General features: G+C 45.3%; 12 non-coding genes across 12 annotated transcripts; all 12 read left to right on the top strand.

The window, feature by feature from the left end:
- Positions 1-686: 686 nt before the first annotated feature.
- On the top strand, positions 687-758 carry trnad-guc (transfer RNA aspartic acid (anticodon GUC)). The gene has a single exon. It is a non-coding gene; the product is annotated as a tRNA-Asp (tRNA).
- A 2,357-nt stretch (positions 759-3,115) lies between these two features.
- On the top strand, positions 3,116-3,187 carry trnad-guc (transfer RNA aspartic acid (anticodon GUC)). Its single transcript has one exon. It is a non-coding gene; the product is annotated as a tRNA-Asp (tRNA).
- Positions 3,188-5,544: 2,357 nt separating this feature from the next.
- On the top strand, positions 5,545-5,616 carry trnad-guc (transfer RNA aspartic acid (anticodon GUC)). The gene has a single exon. It is a non-coding gene; the product is annotated as a tRNA-Asp (tRNA).
- A 2,357-nt stretch (positions 5,617-7,973) lies between these two features.
- trnad-guc (transfer RNA aspartic acid (anticodon GUC)) lies at positions 7,974-8,045 on the top strand. Its single transcript has one exon. It is a non-coding gene; the product is annotated as a tRNA-Asp (tRNA).
- A 2,357-nt stretch (positions 8,046-10,402) lies between these two features.
- trnad-guc (transfer RNA aspartic acid (anticodon GUC)) lies at positions 10,403-10,474 on the top strand. The gene has a single exon. It is a non-coding gene; the product is annotated as a tRNA-Asp (tRNA).
- Positions 10,475-12,831: 2,357 nt separating this feature from the next.
- On the top strand, positions 12,832-12,903 carry trnad-guc (transfer RNA aspartic acid (anticodon GUC)). The gene has a single exon. It is a non-coding gene; the product is annotated as a tRNA-Asp (tRNA).
- Positions 12,904-15,260: 2,357 nt separating this feature from the next.
- trnad-guc (transfer RNA aspartic acid (anticodon GUC)) lies at positions 15,261-15,332 on the top strand. The gene has a single exon. It is a non-coding gene; the product is annotated as a tRNA-Asp (tRNA).
- A 2,357-nt stretch (positions 15,333-17,689) lies between these two features.
- Positions 17,690-17,761, top strand: trnad-guc (transfer RNA aspartic acid (anticodon GUC)). Its single transcript has one exon. It is a non-coding gene; the product is annotated as a tRNA-Asp (tRNA).
- Positions 17,762-20,118: 2,357 nt separating this feature from the next.
- Positions 20,119-20,190, top strand: trnad-guc (transfer RNA aspartic acid (anticodon GUC)). The gene has a single exon. It is a non-coding gene; the product is annotated as a tRNA-Asp (tRNA).
- Positions 20,191-22,547: 2,357 nt separating this feature from the next.
- Positions 22,548-22,619, top strand: trnad-guc (transfer RNA aspartic acid (anticodon GUC)). The gene has a single exon. It is a non-coding gene; the product is annotated as a tRNA-Asp (tRNA).
- Positions 22,620-24,976: 2,357 nt separating this feature from the next.
- Positions 24,977-25,048, top strand: trnad-guc (transfer RNA aspartic acid (anticodon GUC)). Its single transcript has one exon. It is a non-coding gene; the product is annotated as a tRNA-Asp (tRNA).
- A 2,357-nt stretch (positions 25,049-27,405) lies between these two features.
- trnad-guc (transfer RNA aspartic acid (anticodon GUC)) lies at positions 27,406-27,477 on the top strand. Its single transcript has one exon. It is a non-coding gene; the product is annotated as a tRNA-Asp (tRNA).
- Positions 27,478-27,589: the final 112 nt, after the last annotated feature.

A 27,589-nucleotide genomic window follows, 5' to 3' on the forward strand; every position in this document is an offset into this window, starting at 1 on the left:
AGCGTGAACAGAATTCTCCTTCCATGACAGATAGCATCAAACTGGTTAGCTGTTTAATAAAATGTCTTGACCGAAATTGAACCCAGTCCGCAGCGGGAAAGCACCGAATCCTCACCAAGAGACCAGCAGGGAGTGGTTTCGAATACTCATTGAAATTTGGATATTCAGTTGAACTGAGAGATGTCAACTGAACAAAACTTGGATTTTGTCTGATAGATTCAAATTCAATTCCTGTTAACAGGTCCACTTCACACACGTGCGGCTGGTGTCCACATAGAAAACTGACTCAATACTGGGAAACATGTCGAAAAATAAATGAAGAAGTCCAGCGCTGAGGTGGTCAAACACGAGGTATTAAACATTGCTGCGGGTTAAGGACTCAAACAATTCTCTCGAATGTTGAAAAATCGTTGTTTACTTCAGATCTAAACATAATCATCTGAAAATGAAGGAGTGGTCCACTCCATTCAGGAATTAACCACAAACGGAGATTGGAGGGGCTGCGGGTTTCCTTCAGATATCTCGGAGTGAGACTGGGCGGATTACAGGAAACCTCCTCTCAGTGAACTGACTGTGTTCCAATTCTCATCTGGGATGTACGACGGCCATTAACAGAATTCAACAGATTTGGTTCAGTGGCCGAAATTGGATTGTTGGATGATCAGTATTGGCTGTTGACCAGCTGTTCCTCGTTAGTATAGTGGTTAGTATCCCCGCCTGTCACGCGGGAGACCGGGGTTCAATTCCCCGACGGGGAGAAGTTTCCTTTAATTAACAGGCTTTCCAATTTGAACTCGGTTTTTCAGGATTGAGTGCTGAGGGATCGCAAAAGCAAGACTGTGCAGCATGATTATATTCATGGAGTTATTGAAACATTATGTACCGCTTCTGATCACAATGAATTGTGGAATGTTCCGCATTGATATAATATTCCAGAGATACAGATACAGGAATAATCCTAATATTCAGCAATGACTGACACTGTATCCATTACGCCTCAATATCCCTGACTAAACTGTATGATATTAGACATGATGTGGAGGTTCCGGCGTTGGACTGGGGTGAGCACAGAAAGAAGTCATACAACTTCTTAACACCAGACTTAATTACCTGCAAATGCTCGCATTCAAAGTATCGTCTTGCATCTTTGACTTTGTCTATATATGTGTTTCTGGAACACACCTCTTCATTCACCTGAGGAAGGAGCAGCGCTCCGAAAGCGAGTGTTTGAAACAAACCTGTTGGACTTTAACCTGGTATTGTGAGACTTCTTACTGTGATATTAGACGGACTGACAGAATGTTATCAGTTGAATACATTGTATTTCCACATTCTAAACATTGTCCAACTCCGGCCATGCCTCAGCTCACCTGCAGTTGAAAGACTCATCCATGCCTTTGTTCATTCTGGACTTGATCATTCCAGTGTTCCTCTGGCCGGCCTCCCATCTTCCACCCTAAATATAGCTGTGCTCATCCAGACTCCTGCGGCCTGGAACTTCACCTGAACCAAGTCCAGTTCACCAATCAGCCCCGTGTTTGCTGATCGACACTGGCTCCTGTCCCGAAAATGCATGTTTTGAAATCCCCATCCTTACGTCCAAATCCTTCCATGACGTCGTCCTTCCCTTTCTCTGAAACCTTCTCCAGCCCAACAAATCTTCCAGATTTCTGCTCTTTTGACATTCTGTATAACCCGATTTTAATCTGTAGTCTAACGTTCTGGACTCCTTTCCTAAGCCTCCCACTTATCTCGCTCGCTCTCCTCTTTAAGATGATCCTTAAAATCTACCTCTTTGGCCAAGCTTTTGGCAGCTGACCTAATAGCTCCTTCTGTGGCTAAGCGTCAACTTTATTTCATTGCCCACAATAGAAGCGTCACGGTGGCGCAGTGGTTAGCACCACTGCCTCACAGCGCGAGAGGCCGCGTTTCATTCCGGCTTGAGGTGCCTGTGTACAGTGTGCACTTTCTCACCGTGTCTGCGGGGCATTCCTCCCACAGTCCAAAGATGTGCAGGTCCGGGGAGGTTGCGTGGAGTGAGCCCAGGTAGCATGTTCTTTCAGAGGGTGGGTGCAGACTCAGTGGGCCGAATGGCCTACTTCTGCGCTTTTTGATAATGTTCTTGTAAAATACCTTATGTCTTGTTGCTCCTTTGTCAAAAGCTTGAGACATATGCCTAACTTCACCCTAGCTTTTGTCAGTGATGTGGTATAATGGTGAGCAGAGCTGCCTTCCAGGCAGTTGACGTGTATTTGATTGAATGTTTATTTTGGTAATGCAGGTGATTCCGCGTTTCATCGTCACCCTGGCTCTGACCTGAGGACAAGAAGTTAGGTGTTTCCATTTTGTTCAACTTAGTAGTTTCGCCTGATACAGTGACGGTGACCTGTCGCTTGACACATTTGCATTTAGGTGCAGGGCCCATACACAGCGTGAACAGAATTCTCCTTCCATGACAGATAGCATCAAACTGGTTAGCTGTTTAATAAAATGTCTTGACCGAAATTGAACCCAGTCCGCAGCGGGAAAGCACCGAATCCTCACCAAGAGACCAGCAGGGAGTGGTTTCGAATACTCATTGAAATTTGGATATTCAGTTGAACTGAGAGATGTCAACTGAACAAAACTTGGATTTTGTCTGATAGATTCAAATTCAATTCCTGTTAACAGGTCCACTTCACACACGTGCGGCTGGTGTCCACATAGAAAACTGACTCAATACTGGGAAACATGTCGAAAAATAAATGAAGAAGTCCAGCGCTGAGGTGGTCAAACACGAGGTATTAAACATTGCTGCGGGTTAAGGACTCAAACAATTCTCTCGAATGTTGAAAAATCGTTGTTTACTTCAGATCTAAACATAATCATCTGAAAATGAAGGAGTGGTCCACTCCATTCAGGAATTAACCACAAACGGAGATTGGAGGGGCTGCGGGTTTCCTTCAGATATCTCGGAGTGAGACTGGGCGGATTACAGGAAACCTCCTCTCAGTGAACTGACTGTGTTCCAAGTCTCATCTGGGATGTACGACGGTCATTAACAGAATTCAACAGATTTGGTTCAGTGGCCGAAATTGGATTGTTGGATGATCAGTATTGGCTGTTGACCAGCTGTTCCTCGTTAGTACAGTGGTTAGTATCCCCGCCTGTCACGCGGGAGACCGGGGTTCAATTCCCCGACGGGGAGAAGTTTCCTTTAATTAACAGGCTTTCCAATTTGAACTCGGTTTTTCAGGATTGAGTGCTGAGGGATCGCAAAAGCAAGACTGTGCAGCATGATTATATTTATGGAGTTATTGAAACATTATGTACCGCTTCTGATCACAATCAATTGCGGAATGTTCCGCATTGATATAATATTCCAGAGATACAGATACAGGAATAATCCTAATATTCAGCAATGACTGACACTGTATCCATTACGCCTCAATATCCCTGACTAAACTGTATGATATTAGACATGATGTGGAGGTTCCGGCGTTGGACTGGGGTGAGCACAGAAAGAAGTCATACAACTTCTTAACACCAGACTTAATTACCTGCAAATGCTCGCATTCAAAGTATCGTCTTGCATCTTTGACTTTGTCTATATATGTGTTTCTGGAACACACCTCTTCATTCACCTGAGGAAGGAGCAGCGCTCCGAAAGCGAGTGTTTGAAACAAACCTGTTGGACTTTAACCTGGTGTTGTGAGACTTCTTACTGTGATATTAGACGGACTGACAGAATGTTATCAGTTGAATACATTGTATTTCCACATTCTAAACATTGTCCAACTCCGGCCATGCCTCAGCTCACCTGCAGTTGAAAGACTCATCCATGCCTTTGTTCATTCTGGACTTGATCATTCCAGTGTTCCTCTGGCCGGCCTCCCATCTTCCACCCTAAATATAGCTGTGCTCATCCAGACTCCTGCGGCCTGGAACTTCACCTGAACCAAGTCCAGTTCACCAATCAGCCCCGTGTTTGCTGATCGACACTGGCTCCTGTCCCGAAAATGCATGTTTTAAAATCCCCATCCTTACGTCCAAATCCTTCCATGACGTCGTCCTTCCCTTTCTCTGAAACCTTCTCCAGCCCAACAAATCTTCCAGATTTCTGCTCTTTTGACATTCTGTATAACCCGATTTTAATCTGTAGTCTAACGTTCTGGACTCCTTTCCTAAGCCTCCCACTTATCTCGCTCGCTCTCCTCTTTAAGATGATCCTTAAAATCTACCTCTTTGGCCAAGCTTTTGGCAGCTGACCTAATAGCTCCTTCTGTGGCTCAGCGTCAACTTTATTTCATTGCCCACAATAGAAGCGTCACGGTGGCGCAGTGGTTAGCACCACTGCCTCACAGCGCGAGAGGCCGCGTTTCATTCCGGCTTGAGGTGCCTGTGTACAGTGTGCACTTTCTCACCGTGTCTGCGGGGCATTCCTCCCACAGTCCAAAGATGTGCAGGTCCGGGGAGGTTGCGTGGAGTGAGCCCAGGTAGCATGTTCTTTCAGAGGGTGGGTGCAGACTCAGTGGGCCGAATGGCCTACTTCTGCGCTTTATGATAATGTTCTTGTAAAATACCTTATGTCTTGTTGCTCCTTTGTCAAAAGCTTGAGACATATGCCTAACTTCACCCTAGCTTTTGTCAGTGATGTGGTATAATGGTGAGCAGAGCTGCCTTCCAGGCAGTTGACGTGTATTTGATTGAATGTTTATTTTGGTAATGCAGGTGATTCCGCGTTTCATCGTCACCCTGGCTCTGACCTGAGGACAAGAAGTTAGGTGTTTCCATTTTGTTCAACTTAGTAGTTTCGCCTGATACAGTAACGGTGACCTGTCGCTTGACACATTTGCATTTAGGTGCAGGGCCCATACACAGCGTGAACAGAATTCTCCTTCCATGACAGATAGCATCAAACTGGTTAGCTGTTTAATAAAATGGCTTGACCGAAATTGAACCCAGTCCGCAGCGGGAAAGCACCGAATCCTCACCAAGAGACCAGCAGGGAGTGGTTTCGAATACTCATTGAAATTTGGATATTCAGTTGAACTGAGAGATGTCAACTGAACAAAACTTGGATTTTGTCTGATAGATTCAAATTCAATTCCTGTTAACAGGTCCACTTCACACACGTGCGGCTGGTGTCCACATAGAAAACTGACTCAATACTGGGAAACATGTCGAAAAATAAATGAAGAAGTCCAGCGCTGAGGTGGTCAAACACGAGGTATTAAACATTGCTGCGGGTTAAGGACTCAAACAATTCTCTCGAATGTTGAAAAATCGTTGTTTACTTCAGATCTAAACATAATCATCTGAAAATGAAGGAGTGGTCCACTCCATTCAGGAATTAACCACAAACGGAGATTGGAGGGGCTGCGGGTTTCCTTCAGATATCTCGGAGTGAGACTGGGCGGATTACAGGAAACCTCCTCTCAGTGAACTGACTGTGTTCCAATTCTCATCTGGGATGTACGACGGTCATTAACAGAATTCAACAGATTTGGTTCAGTGGCCGAAATTGGATTGTTGGATGATCAGTATTGGCTGTTGACCAGCTGTTCCTCGTTAGTATAGTGGTTAGTATCCCCGCCTGTCACGCGGGAGACCGGGGTTCAATTCCCCGACGGGGAGAAGTTTCCTTTAATTAACAGGCTTTCCAATTTGAACTCGGTTTTTCAGGATTGAGTGCTGAGGGATCGCAAAAGCAAGACTGTGCAGCATGATTATATTCATGGAGTTATTGAAACATTATGTACCGCTTCTGATCACAATCAATTGTGGAATGTTCCGCATTGATATAATATTCCAGAGATACAGATACAGGAATAATCCTAATATTCAGCAATGACTGACACTGTATCCATTACGCCTCAATATCCCTGACTAAACTGTATGATATTAGACATGATGTGGAGGTTCCGGCGTTGGACTGGGGTGAGCACAGAAAGAAGTCATACAACTTCTTAACACCAGGCTTAATTACCTGCAAATGCTCACATTCAAAGTATCGTCTTGCATCTTTGACTTTGTCTATATATGTGTTTCTGGAACACACCTCTTCATCCACCTGAGGAAGGAGCAGCGCTCCGAAAGCGAGTGTTTGAAACAAACCTGTTGGACTTTAACCTGGTGTTGTGAGACTTCTTACTGTGATATTAGACTGACTGACAGAATGTTATCAGTTGAATACATTGTATTTCCACATTCTAAACATTGTCCAACTCCGGCCATGCCTCAGCTCACCTGCAGTTGAAAGACTCATCCATGCCTTTGTTCATTCTGGACTTGATCATTCCAGTGTTCCTCTGGCCGGCCTCCCATCTTCCACCCTAAATATAGCTGTGCTCATCCAGACTCCTGCGGCCTGGAACTTCACCTGAACCAAGTCCAGTTCACCAATCAGCCCCGTGTTTGCTGATCGACACTGGCTCCTGTCCCGAAAATGCATGTTTTAAAATCCCCATCCTTACGTCCAAATCCTTCCATGACGTCGTCCTTCCCTTTCTCTGAAACCTTCTCCAGCCCAACAAATCTTCCAGATTTCTGCTCTTTTGACATTCTGTATAACCCGATTTTAATCTGTAGTCTAACGTTCTGGACTCCTTTCCTAAGCCTCCCACTTATCTCGCTCGCTCTCCTCTTTAAGATGATCCTTAAAATCTACCTCTTTGGCCAAGCTTTTGGCAGCTGACCTAATAGCTCCTTCTGTGGCTCAGCGTCAACTTTATTTCATTGCCCACAATAGAAGCGTCACGGTGGCGCAGTGGTTAGCACCACTGCCTCACAGCGCGAGAGGCCGCGTTTCATTCCGGCTTGAGGTGCCTGTGTACAGTGTGCACTTTCTCACCGTGTCTGCGGGGCATTCCTCCCACAGTCCAAAGATGTGCAGGTCCGGGGAGGTTGCGTGGAGTGAGCCCAGGTAGCATGTTCTTTCAGAGGGTGGGTGCAGACTCAGTGGGCCGAATGGCCTACTTCTGCGCTTTATGATAATGTTCTTGTAAAATACCTTATGTCTTGTTGCTCCTTTGTCAAAAGCTTGAGACATATGCCTAACTTCACCCTAGCTTTTGTCAGTGATGTGGTATAATGGTGAGCAGAGCTGCCTTCCAGGCAGTTGACGTGTATTTGATTGAATGTTTATTTTGGTAATGCAGGTGATTCCGCGTTTCATCGTCACCCTGGCTCTGACCTGAGGACAAGAAGTTAGGTGTTTCCATTTTGTTCAACTTAGTAGTTTCGCCTGATACAGTAACGGTGACCTGTCGCTTGACACATTTGCATTTAGGTGCAGGGCCCATACACAGCGTGAACAGAATTCTCCTTCCATGACAGATAGCATCAAACTGGTTAGCTGTTTAATAAAATGGCTTGACCGAAATTGAACCCAGTCCGCAGCGGGAAAGCACCGAATCCTCACCAAGAGACCAGCAGGGAGTGGTTTCGAATACTCATTGAAATTTGGATATTCAGTTGAACTGAGAGATGTCAACTGAACAAAACTTGGATTTTGTCTGATAGATTCAAATTCAATTCCTGTTAACAGGTCCACTTCACACACGTGCGGCTGGTGTCCACATAGAAAACTGACTCAATACTGGGAAACATGTCGAAAAATAAATGAAGAAGTCCAGCGCTGAGGTGGTCAAACACGAGGTATTAAACATTGCTGCGGGTTAAGGACTCAAACAATTCTCTCGAATGTTGAAAAATCGTTGTTTACTTCAGATCTAAACATAATCATCTGAAAATGAAGGAGTGGTCCACTCCATTCAGGAATTAACCACAAACGGAGATTGGAGGGGCTGCGGGTTTCCTTCAGATATCTCGGAGTGAGACTGGGCGGATTACAGGAAACCTCCTCTCAGTGAACTGACTGTGTTCCAATTCTCATCTGGGATGTACGACGGTCATTAACAGAATTCAACAGATTTGGTTCAGTGGCCGAAATTGGATTGTTGGATGATCAGTATTGGCTGTTGACCAGCTGTTCCTCGTTAGTATAGTGGTTAGTATCCCCGCCTGTCACGCGGGAGACCGGGGTTCAATTCCCCGACGGGGAGAAGTTTCCTTTAATTAACAGGCTTTCCAATTTGAACTCGGTTTTTCAGGATTGAGTGCTGAGGGATCGCAAAAGCAAGACTGTGCAGCATGATTATATTCATGGAGTTATTGAAACATTATGTACCGCTTCTGATCACAATCAATTGTGGAATGTTCCGCATTGATATAATATTCCAGAGATACAGATACAGGAATAATCCTAATATTCAGCAATGACTGACACTGTATCCATTACGCCTCAATATCCCTGACTAAACTGTATGATATTAGACATGATGTGGAGGTTCCGGCGTTGGACTGGGGTGAGCACAGAAAGAAGTCATACAACTTCTTAACACCAGGCTTAATTACCTGCAAATGCTCACATTCAAAGTATCGTCTTGCATCTTTGACTTTGTCTATATATGTGTTTCTGGAACACACCTCTTCATCCACCTGAGGAAGGAGCAGCGCTCCGAAAGCGAGTGTTTGAAACAAACCTGTTGGACTTTAACCTGGTGTTGTGAGACTTCTTACTGTGATATTAGACTGACTGACAGAATGTTATCAGTTGAATACATTGTATTTCCACATTCTAAACATTGTCCAACTCCGGCCATGCCACAGCTCACCTGCAGTTGAAAGACTCATCCATGCCTTTGTTCATTCTGGACTTGATCATTCCAGTGTTCCTCTGGCCGGCCTCCCATCTTCCACCCTAAATATAGCTGTGCTCATCCAGACTCCTGCGGCCTGGAACTTCACCTGAACCAAGTCCAGTTCACCAATCAGCCCCGTGTTTGCTGATCGACACTGGCTCCTGTCCCGAAAATGCATGTTTTAAAATCCCCATCCTTACGTCCAAATCCTTCCATGACGTCGTCCTTCCCTTTCTCTGAAACCTTCTCCAGCCCAACAAATCTTCCAGATTTCTGCTCTTTTGACATTCTGTATAACCCGATTTTAATCTGTAGTCTAACGTTCTGGACTCCTTTCCTAAGCCTCCCACTTATCTCGCTCGCTCTCCTCTTTAAGATGATACTTAAAATCTACCTCTTTGGCCAAGCTTTTGGCAGCTGACCTAATAGCTCCTTCTGTGGCTCAGCGTCAACTTTATTTCATTGCCCACAATAGAAGCGTCACGGTGGCGCAGTGGTTAGCACCACTGCCTCACAGCGCGAGAGGCCGCGTTTCATTCCGGCTTGAGGTGCCTGTGTACAGTGTGCACTTTCTCACCGTGTCTGCGGGGCATTCCTCCCACAGTCCAAAGATGTGCAGGTCCGGGGAGGTTGCGTGGAGTGAGCCCAGGTAGCATGTTCTTTCAGAGGGTGGGTGCAGACTCAGTGGGCCGAATGGCCTACTTCTGCGCTTTATGATAATGTTCTTGTAAAATACCTTATGTCTTGTTGCTCCTTTGTCAAAAGCTTGAGACATATGCCTAACTTCACCCTAGCTTTTGTCAGTGATGTGGTATTATGGTGAGCAGAGCTGCCTTCCAGGCAGTTGACGTGTATTTGATTGAATGTTTATTTTGGTAATGCAGGTGATTCCGCGTTTCATCGTCACCCTGGCTCTGACCTGAGGACAAGAAGTTAGGTGTTTCCATTTTGTTCAACTTAGTAGTTTCGCCTGATACAGTAACGGTGACCTGTCGCTTGACACATTTGCATTTAGGTGCAGGGCCCATACACAGCGTGAACAGAATTCTCCTTCCATGACAGATAGCATCAAACTGGTTAGCTGTTTAATAAAATGGCTTGACCGAAATTGAACCCAGTCCGCAGCGGGAAAGCACCGAATCCTCACCAAGAGACCAGCAGGGAGTGGTTTCGAATACTCATTGAAATTTGGATATTCAGTTGAACTGAGAGATGTCAACTGAACAAAACTTGGATTTTGTCTGATAGATTCAAATTCAATTCCTGTTAACAGGTCCACTTCACACACGTGCGGCTGGTGTCCACATAGAAAACTGACTCAATACTGGGAAACATGTCGAAAAATAAATGAAGAAGTCCAGCGCTGAGGTGGTCAAACACGAGGTATTAAACATTGCTGCGGGTTAAGGACTCAAACAATTCTCTCGAATGTTGAAAAATCGTTGTTTACTTCAGATCTAAACATAATCATCTGAAAATGAAGGAGTGGTCCACTCCATTCAGGAATTAACCACAAACGGAGATTGGAGGGGCTGCGGGTTTCCTTCAGATATCTCGGAGTGAGACTGGGCGGATTACAGGAAACCTCCTCTCAGTGAACTGACTGTGTTCCAATTCTCATCTGGGATGTACGACGGTCATTAACAGAATTCAACAGATTTGGTTCAGTGGCCGAAATTGGATTGTTGGATGATCAGTATTGGCTGTTGACCAGCTGTTCCTCGTTAGTATAGTGGTTAGTATCCCCGCCTGTCACGCGGGAGACCGGGGTTCAATTCCCCGACGGGGAGAAGTTTCCTTTAATTAACAGGCTTTCCAATTTGAACTCGGTTTTTCAGGATTGAGTGCTGAGGGATCGCAAAAGCAAGACTGTGCAGCATGATTATACTCATGGAGTTATTGAAACATTATGTACCGCTTCTGATCACAATCAATTGTGGAATGTTCCGCATTGATATAATATTCCAGAGATACAGATACAGGAATAATCCTAATATTCAGCAATGACTGACACTGTATCCATTACGCCTCAATATCCCTGACTAAACTGTATGATATTAGACATGATGTGGAGGTTCCGGCGTTGGACTGGGGTGAGCACAGAAAGAAGTCATACAACTTCTTAACACCAGGCTTAATTACCTGCAAATGCTCACATTCAAAGTATCGTCTTGCATCTTTGACTTTGTCTATATATGTGTTTCTGGAACACACCTCTTCATCCACCTGAGGAAGGAGCAGCGCTCCGAAAGCGAGTGTTTGAAACTAACCTGTTGGACTTTAACCTGGTGTTGTGAGACTTCTTACTGTGATATTAGACTGACTGACAGAATGTTATCAGTTGAATACATTGTATTTCCACATTCTAAACATTGTCCAACTCCGGCCATGCCTCAGCTCACCTGCAGTTGAAAGACTCATCCATGCCTTTGTTCATTCTGGACTTGATCATTCTAGTGTTCCTCTGGCCGGCCTCCCATCTTCCACCCTAAATATAGCTGTGCTCATCCAGACTTCTGCGGCCTGGAACTTCACCTGAACCAAGTCCAGTTCACCAATCAGCCCCGTGTTTGCTGATCGACACTGGCTCCTGTCCCGAAAATGCATGTTTTAAAATCCCCATCCTTACGTCCAAATCCTTCCATGACGTCGTCCTTCCCTTTCTCTGAAACCTTCTCCAGCCCAACAAATCTTCCAGATTTCTGCTCTTTTGACATTCTGTATAACCCGATTTTAATCTGTAGTCTAACGTTCTGGACTCCTTTCCTAAGCCTCCCACTTATCTCGCTCGCTCTCCTCTTTAAGATGATCCTTAAAATCTACCTCTTTGGCCAAGCTTTTGGCAGCTGACCTAATAGCTCCTTCTGTGGCTCAGCGTCAACTTTATTTCATTGCCCACAATAGAAGCGTCACGGTGGCGCAGTGGTTAGCACCACTGCCTCACAGCGCGAGAGGCCGCGTTTCATTCCGGCTTGAGGTGCCTGTGTACAGTGTGCACTTTCTCACCGTGTCTGCGGGGCATTCCTCCCACAGTCCAAAGATGTGCAGGTCCGGGGAGGTTGCGTGGAGTGAGCCCAGGTAGCATGTTCTTTCAGAGGGTGGGTGCAGACTCAGTGGGCCGAATGGCCTACTTCTGCGCTTTATGATAATGTTCTTGTAAAATACCTTATGTCTTGTTGCTCCTTTGTCAAAAGCTTGAGACATATGCCTAACTTCACCCTAGCTTTTGTCAGTGATGTGGTATAATGGTGAGCAGAGCTGCCTTCCAGGCAGTTGACGTGTATTTGATTGAATGTTTATTTTGGTAATGCAGGTGATTCCGCGTTTCATCGTCACCCTGGCTCTGACCTGAGGACAAGAAGTTAGGTGTTTCCATTTTGTTCAACTTAGTAGTTTCGCCTGATACAGTGACGGTGACCTGTCGCTTGACACATTTGCATTTAGGTGCAGGGCCCATACACAGCGTGAACAGAATTCTCCTTCCATGACAGATAGCATCAAACTGGTTAGCTGTTTAATAAAATGTCTTGACCGAAATTGAACCCAGTCCGCAGCGGGAAAGCACCGAATCCTCACCAAGAGACCAGCAGGGAGTGGTTTCGAATACTCATTGAAATTTGGATATTCAGTTGAACTGAGAGATGTCAACTGAACAAAACTTGGATTTTGTCTGATAGATTCAAATTCAATTCCTGTTAACAGGTCCACTTCACACACGTGCGGCTGGTGTCCACATAGAAAACTGACTCAATACTGGGAAACATGTCGAAAAATAAATGAAGAAGTCCAGCGCTGAGGTGGTCAAACACGAGGTATTAAACATTGCTGCGGGTTAAGGACTCAAACAATTCTCTCGAATGTTGAAAAATCGTTGTTTACTTCAGATCTAAACATAATCATCTGAAAATGAAGGAGTGGTCCACTCCATTCAGGAATTAACCACAAACGGAGATTGGAGGGGCTGCGGGTTTCCTTCAGATATCTCGGAGTGAGACTGGGCGGATTACAGGAAACCTCCTCTCAGTGAACTGACTGTGTTCCAATTCTCATCTGGGATGTACGACGGCCATTAACAGAATTCAACAGATTTGGTTCAGTGGCCGAAATTGGATTGTTGGATGATCAGTATTGGCTGTTGACCAGCTGTTCCTCGTTAGTATAGTGGTTAGTATCCCCGCCTGTCACGCGGGAGACCGGGGTTCAATTCCCCGACGGGGAGAAGTTTCCTTTAATTAACAGGCTTTCCAATTTGAACTCGGTTTTTCAGGATTGAGTGCTGAGGGATCGCAAAAGCAAGACTGTGCAGCATGATTATATTCATGGAGTTATTGAAACATTATGTACCGCTTCTGATCACAATGAATTGTGGAATGTTCCGCATTGATATAATATTCCAGAGATACAGATACAGGAATAATCCTAATATTCAGCAATGACTGACACTGTATCCATTACGCCTCAATATCCCTGACTAAACTGTATGATATTAGACATGATGTGGAGGTTCCGGCGTTGGACTGGGGTGAGCACAGAAAGAAGTCATACAACTTCTTAACACCAGACTTAATTACCTGCAAATGCTCGCATTCAAAGTATCGTCTTGCATCTTTGACTTTGTCTATATATGTGTTTCTGGAACACACCTCTTCATTCACCTGAGGAAGGAGCAGCGCTCCGAAAGCGAGTGTTTGAAACAAACCTGTTGGACTTTAACCTGGTGTTGTGAGACTTCTTACTGTGATATTAGACTGACTGACAGAATGTTATCAGTTGAATACATTGTATTTCCACATTCTAAACATTGTCCAACTCCGGCCATGCCTCAGCTCACCTGCAGTTGAAAGACTCATCCATGCCTTTGTTCATTCTGGACTTGATCATTCCAGTGTTCCTCTGGCCGGCCTCCCATCTTCCACCCTAAATATAGCTGTGCTCATCCAGACTCCTGCGGCCTGGAACTTCACCTGAACCAAGTCCAGTTCACCAATCAGCCCCGTGTTTGCTGATCGACACTGGCTCCTGTCCCGAAAATGCATGTTTTAAAATCCCCATCCTTACGTCCAAATCCTTCCATGACGTCGTCCTTCCCTTTCTCTGAAACCTTCTCCAGCCCAACAAATCTTCCAGATTTCTGCTCTTTTGACATTCTGTATAACCCGATTTTAATCTGTAGTCTAACGTTCTGGACTCCTTTCCTAAGCCTCCCACTTATCTCGCTCGCTCTCCTCTTTAAGATGATCCTTAAAATCTACCTCTTTGGCCAAGCTTTTGGCAGCTGACCTAATAGCTCCTTCTGTGGCTCAGCGTCAACTTTATTTCATTGCCCACAATAGAAGCGTCACGGTGGCGCAGTGGTTAGCACCACTGCCTCACAGCGCGAGAGGCCGCGTTTCATTCCGGCTTGAGGTGCCTGTGTACAGTGTGCACTTTTTCACCGTGTCTGCGGGGCATTCCTCCCACAGTCCAAAGATGTGCAGGTCCGGGGAGGTTGCGTGGAGTGAGCCCAGGTAGCATGTTCTTTCAGAGGGTGGGTGCAGACTCAGTGGGCCGAATGGCCTACTTCTGCGCTTTATGATAATGTTCTTGTAAAATACCTTATGTCTTGTTGCTCCTTTGTCAAAAGCTTGAGACATATGCCTAACTTCACCCTAGCTTTTGTCAGTGATGTGGTATAATGGTGAGCAGAGCTGCCTTCCAGGCAGTTGACGTGTATTTGATTGAATGTTTATTTTGGTAATGCAGGTGATTCCGCGTTTCATCGTCACCCTGGCTCTGACCTGAGGACAAGAAGTTAGGTGTTTCCATTTTGTTCAACTTAGTAGTTTCGCCTGATACAGTGACGGTGACCTGTCGCTTGACACATTTGCATTTAGGTGCAGGGCCCATACACAGCGTGAACAGAATTCTCCTTCCATGACAGATAGCATCAAACTGGTTAGCTGTTTAATAAAATGTCTTGACCGAAATTGAACCCAGTCCGCAGCGGGAAAGCACCGAATCCTCACCAAGAGACCAGCAGGGAGTGGTTTCGAATACTCATTGAAATTTGGATATTCAGTTGAACTGAGAGATGTCAACTGAACAAAACTTGGATTTTGTCTGATAGATTCAAATTCAATTCCTGTTAACAGGTCCACTTCACACACGTGCGGCTGGTGTCCACATAGAAAACTGACTCAATACTGGGAAACATGTCGAAAAATAAATGAAGAAGTCCAGCGCTGAGGTGGTCAAACACGAGGTATTAAACATTGCTGCGGGTTAAGGACTCAAACAATTCTCTCGAATGTTGAAAAATCGTTGTTTACTTCAGATCTAAACATAATCATCTGAAAATGAAGGAGTGGTCCACTCCATTCAGGAATTAACCACAAACGGAGATTGGAGGGGCTGCGGGTTTCCTTCAGATATCTCGGAGTGAGACTGGGCGGATTACAGGAAACCTCCTCTCAGTGAACTGACTGTGTTCCAATTCTCATCTGGGATGTACGACGGCCATTAACAGAATTCAACAGATTTGGTTCAGTGGCCGAAATTGGATTGTTGGATGATCAGTATTGGCTGTTGACCAGCTGTTCCTCGTTAGTATAGTGGTTAGTATCCCCGCCTGTCACGCGGGAGACCGGGGTTCAATTCCCCGACGGGGAGAAGTTTCCTTTAATTAACAGGCTTTCCAATTTGAACTCGGTTTTTCAGGATTGAGTGCTGAGGGATCGCAAAAGCAAGACTGTGCAGCATGATTATATTCATGGAGTTATTGAAACATTATGTACCGCTTCTGATCACAATGAATTGTGGAATGTTCCGCATTGATATAATATTCCAGAGATACAGATACAGGAATAATCCTAATATTCAGCAATGACTGACACTGTATCCATTACGCCTCAATATCCCTGACTAAACTGTATGATATTAGACATGATGTGGAGGTTCCGGCGTTGGACTGGGGTGAGCACAGAAAGAAGTCATACAACTTCTTAACACCAGACTTAATTACCTGCAAATGCTCGCATTCAAAGTATCGTCTTGCATCTTTGACTTTGTCTATATATGTGTTTCTGGAACACACCTCGTCATTCACCTGAGGAAGGAGCAGCGCTCCGAAAGCGAGTGTTTGAAACAAACCTGTTGGACTTTAACCTGGTGTTGTGAGACTTCTTACTGTGATATTAGACTGACTGACAGAATGTTATCAGTTGAATACATTGTATTTCCACATTCTAAACATTGTCCAACTCCGGCCATGCCTCAGCTCACCTGCAGTTGAAAGACTCATCCATGCCTTTGTTCATTCTGGACTTGATCATTCCAGTGTTCCTCTGGCCGGCCTCCCATCTTCCACCCTAAATATAGCTGTGCTCATCCAGACTCCTGCGGCCTGGAACTTCACCTGAACCATGTCCAGTTCACCAATCAGCCCCGTGTTTGCTGATCGACACTGGCTCCTGTCCCGAAAATGCATGTTTTAAAATCCCCATCCTTACGTCCAAATCCTTCCATGACGTCGTCCTTCCCTTTCTCTGAAACCTTCTCCAGCCCAACAAATCTTCCAGATTTCTGCTCTTTTGACATTCTGTATAACCCGATTTTAATCTGTAGTCTAACGTTCTGGACTCCTTTCCTAAGCCTCCCACTTATCTCGCTCGCTCTCCTCTTTAAGATGATCCTTAAAATCTACCTCTTTGGCCAAGCTTTTGGCAGCTGACCTAATAGCTCCTTCTGTGGCTCAGCGTCAACTTTATTTCATTGCCCACAATAGAAGCGTCACGGTGGCGCAGTGGTTAGCACCACTGCCTCACAGCGCGAGAGGCCGCGTTTCATTCCGGCTTGAGGTGCCTGTGTACAGTGTGCACTTTCTCACCGTGTCTGCGGGGCATTCCTCCCACAGTCCAAAGATGTGCAGGTCCGGGGAGGTTGCGTGGAGTGAGCCCAGGTAGCATGTTCTTTCAGAGGGTGGGTGCAGACTCAGTGGGCCGAATGGCCTACTTCTGCGCTTTATGATAATGTTCTTGTAAAATACCTTATGTCTTGTTGCTCCTTTGTCAAAAGCTTGAGACATATGCCTAACTTCACCCTAGCTTTTGTCAGTGATGTGGTATAATGGTGAGCAGAGCTGCCTTCCAGGCAGTTGACGTGTATTTGATTGAATGTTTATTTTGGTAATGCAGGTGATTCCGCGTTTCATCGTCACCCTGGCTCTGACCTGAGGACAAGAAGTTAGGTGTTTCCATTTTGTTCAACTTAGTAGTTTCGCCTGATACAGTGACGGTGACCTGTCGCTTGACACATTTGCATTTAGGTGCAGGGCCCATACACAGCGTGAACAGAATTCTCCTTCCATGACAGATAGCATCAAACTGGTTAGCTGTTTAATAAAATGTCTTGACCGAAATTGAACCCAGTCCGCAGCGGGAAAGCACCGAATCCTCACCAAGAGACCAGCAGGGAGTGGTTTCGAATACTCATTGAAATTTGGATATTCAGTTGAACTGAGAGATGTCAACTGAACAAAACTTGGATTTTGTCTGATAGATTCAAATTCAATTCCTGTTAACAGGTCCACTTCACACACGTGCGGCTGGTGTCCACATAGAAAACTGACTCAATACTGGGAAACATGTCGAAAAATAAATGAAGAAGTCCAGCGCTGAGGTGGTCAAACACGAGGTATTAAACATTGCTGCGGGTTAAGGACTCAAACAATTCTCTCGAATGTTGAAAAATCGTTGTTTACTTCAGATCTAAACATAATCATCTGAAAATGAAGGAGTGGTCCACTCCATTCAGGAATTAACCACAAACGGAGATTGGAGGGGCTGCGGGTTTCCTTCAGATATCTCGGAGTGAGACTGGGCGGATTACAGGAAACCTCCTCTCAGTGAACTGACTGTGTTCCAATTCTCATCTGGGATGTACGACGGTCATTAACAGAATTCAACAGATTTGGTTCAGTGGCCGAAATTGGATTGTTGGATGATCAGTATTGGCTGTTGACCAGCTGTTCCTCGTTAGTATAGTGGTTAGTATCCCCGCCTGTCACGCGGGAGACCGGGGTTCAATTCCCCGACGGGGAGAAGTTTCCTTTAATTAACAGGCTTTCCAATTTGAACTCGGTTTTTCAGGATTGAGTGCTGAGGGATCGCAAAAGCAAGACTGTGCAGCATGATTATATTCATGGAGTTATTGAAACATTATGTACCGCTTCTGATCACAATCAATTGTGGAATGTTCCGCATTGATATAATATTCCAGAGATACAGATACAGGAATAATCCTAATATTCAGCAATGACTGACACTGTATCCATTACGCCTCAATATCCCTGACTAAACTGTATGATATTAGACATGATGTGGAGGTTCCGGCGTTGGACTGGGGTGAGCACAGAAAGAAGTCATACAACTTCTTAACACCAGGCTTAATTACCTGCAAATGCTCACATTCAAAGTATCGTCTTGCATCTTTGACTTTGTCTATATATGTGTTTCTGGAACACACCTCTTCATCCACCTGAGGAAGGAGCAGCGCTCCGAAAGCGAGTGTTTGAAACAAACCTGTTGGACTTTAACCTGGTGTTGTGAGACTTCTTACTGTGATATTAGACTGACTGACAGAATGTTATCAGTTGAATACATTGTATTTCCACATTCTAAACATTGTCCAACTCCGGCCATGCCTCAGCTCACCTGCAGTTGAAAGACTCATCCATGCCTTTGTTCATTCTGGACTTGATCATTCTAGTGTTCCTCTGGCCGGCCTCCCATCTTCCACCCTAAATATAGCTGTGCTCATCCAGACTTCTGCGGCCTGGAACTTCACCTGAACCAAGTCCAGTTCACCAATCAGCCCCGTGTTTGCTGATCGACACTGGCTCCTGTCCCGAAAATGCATGTTTTAAAATCCCCATCCTTACGTCCAAATCCTTCCATGACGTCGTCCTTCCCTTTCTCTGAAACCTTCTCCAGCCCAACAAATCTTCCAGATTTCTGCTCTTTTGACATTCTGTATAACCCGATTTTAATCTGTAGTCTAACGTTCTGGACTCCTTTCCTAAGCCTCCCACTTATCTCGCTCGCTCTCCTCTTTAAGATGATCCTTAAAATCTACCTCTTTGGCCAAGCTTTTGGCAGCTGACCTAATAGCTCCTTCTGTGGCTCAGCGTCAACTTTATTTCATTGCCCACAATAGAAGCGTCACGGTGGCGCAGTGGTTAGCACCACTGCCTCACAGCGCGAGAGGCCGCGTTTCATTCCGGCTTGAGGTGCCTGTGTACAGTGTGCACTTTCTCACCGTGTCTGCGGGGCATTCCTCCCACAGTCCAAAGATGTGCAGGTCCGGGGAGGTTGCGTGGAGTGAGCCCAGGTAGCATGTTCTTTCAGAGGGTGGGTGCAGACTCAGTGGGCCGAATGGCCTACTTCTGCGCTTTATGATAATGTTCTTGTAAAATACCTTATGTCTTGTTGCTCCTTTGTCAAAAGCTTGAGACATATGCCTAACTTCACCCTAGCTTTTGTCAGTGATGTGGTATAATGGTGAGCAGAGCTGCCTTCCAGGCAGTTGACGTGTATTTGATTGAATGTTTATTTTGGTAATGCAGGTGATTCCGCGTTTCATCGTCACCCTGGCTCTGACCTGAGGACAAGAAGTTAGGTGTTTCCATTTTGTTCAACTTAGTAGTTTCGCCTGATACAGTGACGGTGACCTGTCGCTTGACACATTTGCATTTAGGTGCAGGGCCCATACACAGCGTGAACAGAATTCTCCTTCCATGACAGATAGCATCAAACTGGTTAGCTGTTTAATAAAATGTCTTGACCGAAATTGAACCCAGTCCGCAGCGGGAAAGCACCGAATCCTCACCAAGAGACCAGCAGGGAGTGGTTTCGAATACTCATTGAAATTTGGATATTCAGTTGAACTGAGAGATGTCAACTGAACAAAACTTGGATTTTGTCTGATAGATTCAAATTCAATTCCTGTTAACAGGTCCACTTCACACACGTGCGGCTGGTGTCCACATAGAAAACTGACTCAATACTGGGAAACATGTCGAAAAATAAATGAAGAAGTCCAGCGCTGAGGTGGTCAAACACGAGGTATTAAACATTGCTGCGGGTTAAGGACTCAAACAATTCTCTCGAATGTTGAAAAATCGTTGTTTCCTTCAGATCTAAACATAATCATCTGAAAATGAAGGAGTGGTCCACTCCATTCAGGAATTAACCACAAACGGAGATTGGAGGGGCTGCGGGTTTCCTTCAGATATCTCGGAGTGAGACTGGGCGGATTACAGGAAACCTCCTCTCAGTGAACTGACTGTGTTCCAATTCTCATCTGGGATGTACGACGGTCATTAACAGAATTCAACAGATTTGGTTCAGTGGCGGAAATTGGATTGTTGGATGATCAGTATTGATAGTTCACCAGGTATTCCTCGTTAGTATAGTGGTTAGTATCCCCGTCTGTCACGCGGGAGACCGGGGTTCAATTCCCCGACGGGGAGAAGTTTCCTTTAATTAACAGGCTTTCCAATTTGAACTCGGTTTTTCAGGATTGAGTGCTGAGGGATCGCAAAAGCAAGACTGTGCAGCATGATTATATTCATGGAGTTATTGAAACATTATGTACCGCTTCTGATCACAATGAATTGTGGAATGTTCCGCATTGATATAATATTCCAGAGATACAGATACAGGAATAATCCTAATATTCAGCAATGACTGACACTGTATCCATTACGCCTCAATATCCCTGACTAAACTGTATGATATTAGACATGATGTGGAGGTTCCGGCGTTGGACTGGGGTGAGCACAGAAAGAAGTCATACAACTTCTTAACACCAGACTTAATTACCTGCAAATGCTCGCATTCAAAGTATCGTCTTGCATCTTTGACTTTGTCTATATATGTGTTTCTGGAACACACCTCTTCATTCACCTGAGGAAGGAGCAGCGCTCCGAAAGCGAGTGTTTGAAACAAACCTGTTGGACTTTAACCTGGTGTTGTGAGACTTCTTACTGTGATATTAGACTGACTGACAGAATGTTATCAGTTGAATACATTGTATTTCCACATTCTAAACATTGTCCAACTCCGGCCATGCCTCAGCTCACCTGCAGTTGAAAGACTCATCCATGCCTTTGTTCATTCTGGACTTGATCATTCCAGTGTTCCTCTGGCCGGCCTCCCATCTTCCACCCTAAATATAGCTGTGCTCATCCAGACTCCTGCGGCCTGGAACTTCACCTGAACCAAGTCCAGTTCACCAATCAGCCCCGTGTTTGCTGATCGACACTGGCTCCTGTCCCGAAAATGCATGTTTTAAAATCCCCATCCTTACGTCCAAATCCTTCCATGACGTCGTCCTTCCCTTTCTCTGAAACCTTCTCCAGCCCAACAAATCTTCCAGATTTCTGCTCTTTTGACATTCTGTATAACCCGATTTTAATCTGTAGTCTAACGTTCTGGACTCCTTTCCTAAGCCTCCCACTTATCTCGCTCGCTCTCCTCTTTAAGATGATCCTTAAAATCTACCTCTTTGGCCAAGCTTTTGGCAGCTGACCTAATAGCTCCTTCTGTGGCTCAGCGTCAACTTTATTTCATTGCCCACAATAGAAGCGTCACGGTGGCGCAGTGGTTAGCACCACTGCCTCACAGCGCGAGAGGCCGCGTTTCATTCCGGCTTGAGGTGCCTGTGTACAGTGTGCACTTTCTCACCGTGTCTGCGGGGCATTCCTCCCACAGTCCAAAGATGTGCAGGTCCGGGGAGGTTGCGTGGAGTGAGCCCAGGTAGCATGTTCTTTCAGAGGGTGGGTGCAGACTCAGTGGGCCGAATGGCCTACTTCTGCGCTTTATGATAATGTTCTTGTAAAATACCTTATGTCTTGTTGCTCCTTTGTCAAAAGCTTGAGACATATGCCTAACTTCACCCTAGCTTTTGTCAGTGATGTGGTATAATGGTGAGCAGAGCTGCCTTCCAGGCAGTTGACGTGTATTTGATTGAATGTTTATTTTGGTAATGCAGGTGATTCCGCGTTTCATCGTCACCCTGGCTCTGACCTGAGGACAAGAAGTTAGGTGTTTCCATTTTGTTCAACTTAGTAGTTTCGCCTGATACAGTAACGGTGACCTGTCGCTTGACACATTTGCATTTAGGTGCAGGGCCCATACACAGCGTGAACAGAATTCTCCTTCCATGACAGATAGCATCAAACTGGTTAGCTGTTTAATAAAATGGCTTGACCGAAATTGAACCCAGTCCGCAGCGGGAAAGCACCGAATCCTCACCAAGAGACCAGCAGGGAGTGGTTTCGAATACTCATTGAAATTTGGATATTCAGTTGAACTGAGAGATGTCAACTGAACAAAACTTGGATTTTGTCTGATAGATTCAAATTCAATTCCTGTTAACAGGTCCACTTCACACACGTGCGGCTGGTGTCCACATAGAAAACTGACTCAATACTGGGAAACATGTCGAAAAATAAATGAAGAAGTCCAGCGCTGAGGTGGTCAAACACGAGGTATTAAACATTGCTGCGGGTTAAGGACTCAAACAATTCTCTCGAATGTTGAAAAATCGTTGTTTACTTCAGATCTAAACATAATCATCTGAAAATGAAGGAGTGGTCCACTCCATTCAGGAATTAACCACAAACGGAGATTGGAGGGGCTGCGGGTTTCCTTCAGATATCTCGGAGTGAGACTGGGCGGATTACAGGAAACCTCCTCTCAGTGAACTGACTGTGTTCCAATTCTCATCTGGGATGTACGACGGTCATTAACAGAATTCAACAGATTTGGTTCAGTGGCCGAAATTGGATTGTTGGATGATCAGTATTGGCTGTTGACCAGCTGTTCCTCGTTAGTATAGTGGTTAGTATCCCCGCCTGTCACGCGGGAGACCGGGGTTCAATTCCCCGACGGGGAGAAGTTTCCTTTAATTAACAGGCTTTCCAATTTGAACTCGGTTTTTCAGGATTGAGTGCTGAGGGATCGCAAAAGCAAGACTGTGCAGCATGATTATATTCATGGAGTTATTGAAACATTATGTACCGCTTCTGATCACAATCAATTGTGGAATGTTCCGCATTGATATAATATTCCAGAGATACAGATACAGGAATAATCCTAATATTCAGCAATGACTGACACTGTATCCATTACGCCTCAATATCCCTGACTAAACTGTATGATATTAGACATGATGTGGAGGTTCCGGCGTTGGACTGGGGTGAGCACAGAAAGAAGTCATACAACTTCTTAACACCAGGCTTAATTACCTGCAAATGCTCACATTCAAAGTATCGTCTTGCATCTTTGACTTTGTCTATATATGTGTTTCTGGAACACACCTCTTCATCCACCTGAGGAAGGAGCAGCGCTCCGAAAGCGAGTGTTTGAAACAAACCTGTTGGACTTTAACCTGGTGTTGTGAGACTTCTTACTGTGATATTAGACTGACTGACAGAATGTTATCAGTTGAATACATTGTATTTCCACATTCTAAACATTGTCCAACTCCGGCCATGCCTCAGCTCACCTGCAGTTGAAAGACTCATCCATGCCTTTGTTCATTCTGGACTTGATCATTCTAGTGTTCCTCTGGCCGGCCTCCCATCTTCCACCCTAAATATAGCTGTGCTCATCCAGACTTCTGCGGCCTGGAACTTCACCTGAACCAAGTCCAGTTCACCAATCAGCCCCGTGTTTGCTGATCGACACTGGCTCCTGTCCCGAAAATGCATGTTTTAAAATCCCCATCCTTACGTCCAAATCCTTCCATGACGTCGTCCTTCCCTTTCTCTGAAACCTTCTCCAGCCCAACAAATCTTCCAGATTTCTGCTCTTTTGACATTCTGTATAACCCGATTTTAATCTGTAGTCTAACGTTCTGGACTCCTTTCCTAAGCCTCCCACTTATCTCGCTCGCTCTCCTCTTTAAGATGATCCTTAAAATCTACCTCATTGGCCAAGCTTTTGGCAGCTGACCTAATAGCTCCTTCTGTGGCTCAGCGTCAACTTTATTTCATTGCCCACAATAGAAGCGTCACGGTGGCGCAGTGGTTAGCACCACTGCCTCACAGCGCGAGAGGCCGCGTTTCATTCCGGCTTGAGGTGCCTGTGTACAGTGTGCACTTTCTCACCGTGTCTGCGGGGCATTCCTCCCACAGTCCAAAGATGTGCAGGTCCGGGGAGGTTGCGTGGAGTGAGCCCAGGTAGCATGTTCTTTCAGAGGGTGGGTGCAGACTCAGTGGGCCGAATGGCCTACTTCTGCGCTTTATGATAATGTTCTTGTAAAATACCTTATGTCTTGTTGCTCCTTTGTCAAAAGCTTGAGACATATGCCTAACTTCACCCTAGCTTTTGTCAGTGATGTGGTATAATGGTGAGCAGAGCTGCCTTCCAGGCAGTTGACGTGTATTTGATTGAATGTTTATTTTGGTAATGCAGGTGATTCCGCGTTTCATCGTCACCCTGGCTCTGACCTGAGGACAAGAAGTTAGGTGTTTCCATTTTGTTCAACTTAGTAGTTTCGCCTGATACAGTGACGGTGACCTGTCGCTTGACACATTTGCATTTAGGTGCAGGGCCCATACACAGCGTGAACAGAATTCTCCTTCCATGACAGATAGCATCAAACTGGTTAGCTGTTTAATAAAATGTCTTGACCGAAATTGAACCCAGTCCGCAGCGGGAAAGCACCGAATCCTCACCAAGAGACCAGCAGGGAGTGGTTTCGAATACTCATTGAAATTTGGATATTCAGTTGAACTGAGAGATGTCAACTGAACAAAACTTGGATTTTGTCTGATAGATTCAAATTCAATTCCTGTTAACAGGTCCACTTCACACACGTGCGGCTGGTGTCCACATAGAAAACTGACTCAATACTGGGAAACATGTCGAAAAATAAATGAAGAAGTCCAGCGCTGAGGTGGTCAAACACGAGGTATTAAACATTGCTGCGGGTTAAGGACTCAAACAATTCTCTCGAATGTTGAAAAATCGTTGTTTACTTCAGATCTAAACATAATCATCTGAAAATGAAGGAGTGGTCCACTCCATTCAGGAATTAACCACAAACGGAGATTGGAGGGGCTGCGGGTTTCCTTCAGATATCTCGGAGTGAGACTGGGCGGATTACAGGAAACCTCCTCTCAGTGAACTGACTGTGTTCCAATTCTCATCTGGGATGTACGACGGCCATTAACAGAATTCAACAGATTTGGTTCAGTGGCCGAAATTGGATTGTTGGATGATCAGTATTGGCTGTTGACCAGCTGTTCCTCGTTAGTATAGTGGTTAGTATCCCCGCCTGTCACGCGGGAGACCGGGGTTCAATTCCCCGACGGGGAGAAGTTTCCTTTAATTAACAGGCTTTCCAATTTGAACTCGGTTTTTCAGGATTGAGTGCTGAGGGATCGCAAAAGCAAGACTGTGCAGCATGATTATATTCATGGAGTTATTGAAACATTATGTACCGCTTCTGATCACAATCAATTGTGGAATGTTCCGCATTGATATAATATTCCAGAGATACAGATACAGGAATAATCCTAATATTCAGCAATGACTGACACTGTATCCATTACGCCTCAATATCCCTGACTAAACTGTATGATATTAGACATGATGTGGAGGTTCCGGCGTTGGACTGGGGTGAGCACAGAAAGAAGTCATACAACTTCTTAACACCAGACTTAATGACCTGCAAATGCTCGCATTCAAAGTATCGTCTTGCATCTTTGACTTTGTCTATATATGTGTTTCTGGAACACACCTCTTCATTCACCTGAGGAAGGAGCAGCGCTCCGAAAGCGAGTGTTTGAAACAAACCTGTTGGACTTTAACCTGGTGTTGTGAGACTTCTTACTGTGATATTAGACTGACTGACAGAATGTTATCAGTTGAATACATTGTATTTCCACATTCTAAACATTGTCCAACTCCGGCCATGCCTCAGCTCACCTGCAGTTGAAAGACTCATCCATGCCTTTGTTCATTCTGGACTTGATCATTCCAGTGTTCCTCTGGCCGGCCTCCCATCTTCCACCCTAAATATAGCTGTGCTCATCCAGACTCCTGCGGCCTGGAACTTCACCTGAACCAAGTCCAGTTCACCAATCAGCCCCGTGTTTGCTGATCGACACTGGCTCCTGTCCCGAAAATGCATGTTTTAAAATCCCCATCCTTACGTCCAAATCCTTCCATGACGTCGTCCTTCCCTTTCTCTGAAACCTTCTCCAGCCCAACAAATCTTCCAGATTTCTGCTCTTTTGACATTCTGTATAACCCGATTTTAATCTGTAGTCTAACGTTCTGGACTCCTTTCCTAAGCCTCCCACTTATCTCGCTCGCTCTCCTCTTTAAGATGATCCTTAAAATCTACCTCTTTGGCCAAGCTTTTGGCAGCTGACCTAATAGCTCCTTCTGTGGCTCAGCGTCAACTTTATTTCATTGCCCACAATAGAAGCGTCACGGTGGCGCAGTGGTTAGCACCACTGCCTCACAGCGCGAGAGGCCGCGTTTCATTCCGGCTTGAGGTGCCTGTGTACAGTGTGCACTTTCTCACCGTGTCTGCGGGGCATTCCTCCCACAGTCCAAAGATGTGCAGGTCCGGGGAGGTTGCGTGGAGTGAGCCCAGGTAGCATGTTCTTTCAGAGGGTGGGTGCAGACTCAGTGGGCCGAATGGCCTACTTCTGCGCTTTATGATAATGTTCTTGTAAAATACCTTATGTCTTGTTGCTCCTTTGTCAAAAGCTTGAGACATATGCCTAACTTCACCCTAGCTTTTGTCAGTGATGTGGTATAATGGTGAGCAGAGCTGCCTTCCAGGCAGTTGACGTGTATTTGATTGAATGTTTATTTTGGTAATGCAGGTGATTCCGCGTTTCATCGTCACCCTGGCTCTGACCTGAGGACAAGAAGTTAGGTGTTTCCATTTTGTTCAACTTAGTAGTTTCGCCTGATACAGTGACGGTGACCTGTCGCTTGACACATTTGCATTTAGGTGCAGGGCCCATACACAGCGTGAACAGAATTCTCCTTCCATGACAGATAGCATCAAACTGGTTAGCTGTTTAATAAAATGTCTTGACCGAAATTGAACCCAGTCCGCAGCGGGAAAGCACCGAATCCTCACCAAGAGACCAGCAGGGAGTGGTTTCGAATACTCATTGAAATTTGGATATTCAGTTGAACTGAGAGATGTCAACTGAACAAAACTTGGATTTTGTCTGATAGATTCAAATTCAATTCCTGTTAACAGGTCCACTTCACACACGTGCGGCTGGTGTCCACATAGAAAACTGACTCAATACTGGGAAACATGTCGAAAAATAAATGAAGAAGTCCAGCGCTGAGGTGGTCAAACACGAGGTATTAAACATTGCTGCGGGTTAAGGACTCAAACAATTCTCTCGAATGTTGAAAAATCGTTGTTTACTTCAGATCTAAACATAATCATCTGAAAATGAAGGAGTGGTCCACTCCATTCAGGAATTAACCACAAACGGAGATTGGAGGGGCTGCGGGTTTCCTTCAGATATCTCGGAGTGAGACTGGGCGGATTACAGGAAACCTCCTCTCAGTGAACTGACTGTGTTCCAATTCTCATCTGGGATGTACGACGGCCATTAACAGAATTCAACAGATTTGGTTCAGTGGCCGAAATTGGATTGTTGGATGATCAGTATTGGCTGTTGACCAGCTGTTCCTCGTTAGTATAGTGGTTAGTATCCCCGCCTGTCACGCGGGAGACCGGGGTTCAATTCCCCGACGGGGAGAAGTTTCCTTTAATTAACAGGCTTTCCAATTTGAACTCGGTTTTTCAGGATTGAGTGCTGAGGGATCGCAAAAGCAAGACTGTGCAGCATGATTATATTCATGGAGTTATTG

This window comes from Scyliorhinus torazame, chromosome 4, assembly GCF_047496885.1.
Source record: "Scyliorhinus torazame isolate Kashiwa2021f chromosome 4, sScyTor2.1, whole genome shotgun sequence".
NCBI classification, from domain to species: Eukaryota; Metazoa; Chordata; class Chondrichthyes; order Carcharhiniformes; family Scyliorhinidae; genus Scyliorhinus; species Scyliorhinus torazame.